General features: G+C 41.1%; 1 pseudogene; it reads left to right on the top strand.

Annotated features, from left to right (window-relative positions):
- The first annotated feature begins 1,315 nt into the window (after positions 1-1,315).
- LOC112915331 (small ribosomal subunit protein eS19 pseudogene) lies at positions 1,316-1,729 on the top strand (annotated as a pseudogene).
- The last annotated feature ends 3,533 nt before the right edge of the window (positions 1,730-5,262 follow it).

Raw genomic sequence — 5,262 nt, forward strand, 5'->3', positions numbered from 1 at the left:
AATAATAAACCTATTATGTGTTAACAAAAATAATACGTTTTTATGAAAGATAATTATCTCCTTTTTTAAAAAGATAATTATTTCCAAAGCAAAAACAATTTTGAGAGCGAAGAATGTCATCGTTTTTTATTGTGGTTGCTGTTGTTTTGTTCATCTACCTAATGTCATGCTTAATAGAAGACAGCTTCAGGAGGCTTGGGTGGCTCAGCGGTTGAGCATCTGCCTTTGGCTCAGGGCATGATCCCAGAGTCCCAGGATGGAGTCCCACTCAGGCTTCCTGTGGGGAGCCTGCTTTTTCCTCTGCCTGTGTCTCTGTCTCTCTCTCTCTGTCTCTCATGAATGAGTAAATAAAATATTTTTTAAAAAAAGACAGCTTCCTTAAAAAAAATTTTTTTTAAGATTTTATTTATTTATTCATGAGAGACACAGAGAGACAGGCAAATACACAGGCAGAGGGTGAAGCAGGCTTTCTGTGGGGAGCCCGATGTGGGACTTGATCCCAGGACCCCAGGACCACACCCTGAGCCAAAGGCAGATGCTCACTGAGCCACCCAGGCATCCCTAGAAGACAGCTGCTGCATTCAGTCTTCTGTGAACATTTGGATTAAAAAACATGGAGAAAACCTGGCCTCACACAGGGATGCCTGGCTGGCTCAGTCCATAGAGCATGTGACTCTTGATCTTGAGGTTGGGAGTTCAAGCCCTATATTTGGGGTGGAGTTTTTTTTTTTTAATTTTTTTATTTTAATTTTTATTTATTTATGATAGTCACAGAGAGAGAGAGAGGCAGAGACACAGGCAGAGGGAGTAGCAGGCTCCATGCACCGGGAGCCTGACGTGGGATTCGAACCCAGGTCTCCAGGATCGCACCCTGGGCCAAAGGCAGGCGCCAAACCGCTGCGCCACCCAGGGATCCCTGGAGTTTTTTTTTTTTTTTTTAAGATTTTATTTATTTATTCATGAGAGACACAGAAGAGAGAGAGAGGCAGAGACACAGGCAGAGGGAGAAGCAGGCCCCAAGCGGGGAGCCCAATGTGGGATTCGATCCCAGGTCTCCAGGTTCTCGCCCTGGGCCGAAGGTAGGTGCTAAACTGCGGAACCACCTGGGCGCCCCTCCCCCCCCCCCCCTTTTAGGGGTAATTACAAAAGGAAGAAATGCAGGTGTACTAAAAGAACCGTGTTAGAAGGGTGCCTGGCCGGCTCAGTCAGTAGAGCTTGTGACTCTTGATCCCAGGGCTGGGATGTTAGGTCTAGAGCTTACTTTAAAAAACAATAAACACCCCTTTTCCCTGTCGGGGCCCTCGGAGGCCACAAGATGCCTGGAGTTACTGTAAAGGGCGGGAAGCAGCAGAAGTTTGTCAGAGCTCTGGCCTCCTTCCTCAAAGTCTGGGAAGCTGAAAGTCCCCGAGTGGGGGGACACTCCGGCTGGCCGAGCACGAAGAGCTGGCTCCCGAGAGGAGAGCTGGTTCGGACACAGGTGCTTCCACCCCGCCGCACCCCTACCTCTGGGGCGGCTCCCTAAGATCAACGGGGTCGTCAGAGAAACCGGGTCATGCCCCGCCACTTCAGCAGAGGCTCCAAGAGCCTGGCCCACAGGGTCCCCCAAGCCCTAGAGGGGCTGAAAGTGGTGGAAAAGGACCAAGATGGGGACTGCAAACTGACACCTCAGGGACAGCGGGATCTGGACAGAATCTCCAGACAGGTGGCAGCTGCCAACAAGAAGCATTAGAACAAATTCTGGGTTAATAAATTGCCTCATTCGATAAATGAATGAATGAGTGAATGAATACATTCATAAATAAATAAAAAAATTTAAAACTCTGATCTCACACAGGCAATTGGAAAAAGAGGAGGATTTTATTTTTTTTTTATTTTTTTTAAGAGGAGGATTTTAATAGTCTAGTCTTTCCAGATGATTATATTCTTCTTTGATATTACACCAAAACTTGACAAGTAGTTTCCCAAAGGTTAGTTGCAATCTGAGATCTGACCTTTTCGTACTCTGTGACTCAAGATCAATTCATCTAACTCATCCTTTGTTTTTGTTTTTGTTTTTTGCTGTTGTTTGTTTTGTTTTTTAAAGATTTTATTTATTTATTCATGAGAGACACAGAGGGCAGAGACATAGGCAGAGGGAGAAGCAGGCTCCTCACAGGGAGCCCAGTGTGGAACTCAATCCCGGAACTGGGATCATGCCCTGAGTCAAAGGCAGACACTCAACCGCTGACCCACCCAGGCGTACCTATCTCATCCTTTGAATGGATATTGTACTACTGCATGATTCTGTAACATCATGCATTTTCATTCAGAAAATATTGATTCATTGAATTATTCAGATCTTCCAAATGTTGACACATAACATTATATAACTACCCCCCCCCCCCCGGCCCCCATCACATTCATTAATATCACCACTGATGTCACTGGAAAGGTCTTTAAATACCGGGAAGTTGTCAAGTTCACAGTGGCAGATACAAGGTTCCTAAAATTCTAATATTCACGTGAAAGCTCAAATTTTATCACTGGCAACAAGTACTGTCAATTGTTTTCCTTGAAGTGACAGACCCACTTTGTTCATTTTTAAGAAAATATCTGCCAAATACCCAAGTTTGAATACTATAATTTGTCTACCAGTCACTCTTTTCAGTCAAAATAGAGCTCCATGAAAAAAGCAGGTGGTTCCTTGCAATTCAAAGAACAAGTGCTTTTCCTCAAGCTATCCTCCTATATAGTTTTGCAGCACAATGGCTTAATGTGTACTTCCCATTTCAACACACATGGTATTAAAAATACATGTATTCAGGGGTGCCGGGGTGGCTCAGTTGGTTGAGCCTCTGGCTTTTGGTTTTGGCTCAGGTCATAATCTCAGGGTCCTCAGATAGAGCCCTGCATTCGCCTCCCTGCTCAACAGGGAGTCTGCTTCAGATTCTTTCTCTCCTTCTCCTTCTGCTTCCCACTCCCCCTCTGCAATAAATAAATCTTTACAAAAATCCATATGTCGGGGATCCCTGGGTGGCTCAGTGGTTTGGTGCCTGCCTTCGGCCCAGGGTGTGATCCTGGAGTCCCGGGATCAAGTCCCACATTGGGCTCCTTGCATGAAGCCTGCTTCTCCCTCTGCCTGTGTCTCTGCCTCTCTCTCTCTCTGTCTCTCATGAATAAATAAATAAAATCTTAAAAAAAAAAATACATATGTGTACTCAAAAATACATGTACTCAAGAGTCAAGATCTAATAAAATTAAGAATTTTTACTATTTCACCAAGGACATTCATTTTTTCTTTTTAAGATTTTATTTATTTATTTATTTGAAGGGGGAGGGACAGAGGGAGAGGTAGAGAATCTCCAGCAGACTATGCACTGAGCGAAGAGCCCATCTTGGGGCTTGATTTCAGAACCCCAAGATCACAACCTGAGCCGATTTCAAGAGTCTGATCTCAACTGACTGAGCCACCCAGGTGACCCTCACCAAGGACATTCTTAAGTGAAACTGGCATCTTAAATGGAATTTATTTACTTATTTACTGCTAGTGCTTGGCAGTGAGTAATATAATGAGTATTGTTACAGTACGATATAACTGCTTTCATTTGTGCTAAGACATCAGCAGTTTTGCCCACCATTGCTTCTGTACCATCAATGCAAATGTCAACATAATGAGAAAAGCAAATAATGTCTTAATAATATCAGAAAATAGTTTGACCTCATGGATCTCTTGAAAGGGTTTTGGTGACAGGGGAGTCAGACCGTACTTTGAGAACCACCATCACAGAAAATAACCATATTTTCACACAAAGAATATATTTTTTTTTACAAAGAATCTTTGATATCTGAAACAGAATGCTGATGTAGATCACTGATTATCATATATGCCTTTTAATAGGGTAGCTACTATAAAAATCACCGAGTGATTTAGTAGAAGGATTTAGTACTAATTTAGCTTTTCCAATATTTATTGGAATATTTATTCATGAGAGACACAGAGAGAAAGAGGCAGAGAGAGAGGCAGAGACATAGGCAGAAGGAGAAGCAGGCTCCCTGTAGGGAGCCTAATTTCAAGTATTAGAAGTTCTACTAGTAAGGTAGTTTTTTTCTCTCATTATTTATTCTCTAAAAACTAATTATATTAATGGGAGAAAATCTGATTAGACCTCTCTCCAAAGAAGATATACAAATGGTTAATTTAAAAAATGGCTAATAAATAAAAAACAAGACAAATGGCTAAAAAGTATATGAAAAGATGCTCAGCATCATTAGTCATCAACAAATATCATTGTTTGATATACAAATCAAACCCATAATGAGATATCACTTTATACCCACTAGATGGCTAGAAATAAAAAAATCAGATAATAACAAGTGTAGGTGAGGATGAGGAGAAATCAGAACTCTCATATACAACTGACAAGAATATAAAACTGTCCAACTGCTTTGGAAAACTGTTTAGCAGTTCCTCAAACAATTAAACACAATTAATGTAGAATTTTATATAATCTACGTATATACCCAAGAAAATTGAAAATCTTTGTCTACACAGAACCTTGTATGCGAGTGTTCATAGCAGCATTATTCACAATAGCAAAAATGTGAAAATAATTCAAATGTTCATCAACAAACACAGGAATGAGCAAAATGTAGTATAGCCATGCAGTAGAATATTATTTGGCCTTAAAAAAAGAAATGAAGAGCTGGTATGTACATTATGGAATATACCAGCTCATTCCATAATGTGAATGAACCTTGACTACCTTAGCTAACTGAAAGAAGCCAATCACAAAGACCACATGTCATATGACATGTGTGTCAAATGGACCACATGTCCATTTATATAAAAGTCCAGAGTGAAAATCAATAAAGACAGAATGTTAATTGGCAGTGACTTGATGGGCGGAGGGGCAATGAGGAGTGTGAAGGAGTAGAGGATTGATAGCTAAGGGATAAGGGGTTTCTTCTTGAGATGATGACAATGTTCTAAAATTGTGGTGATGGTTACGTTTTTTCTGTGAATATACTAAAAACCATTGAATCATACACTCTAAATGGGTGAATCATATGGTATATTAATGATATTGCAATAAAATTATTCACCCCCAAATTAATTACATTATAGAAAAAAATTATAGGAAAAATTTTAGAGCAAGAATTTTGTAGAGAAGGAGACTGAAGCCCCAGGAGGAGAGGCAATTGATCTAAAGTTGCACAAAAGCTGGGACAGGAACCCAGGTTTATGGTGCCTGTGGTGGAGTGCATTTCATCCCCCAGAATAGT

Source organism: Vulpes vulpes, chromosome 16 (assembly GCF_048418805.1).
Source record: "Vulpes vulpes isolate BD-2025 chromosome 16, VulVul3, whole genome shotgun sequence".
Lineage (NCBI taxonomy): Eukaryota > Metazoa > Chordata > Mammalia > Carnivora > Canidae > Vulpes > Vulpes vulpes.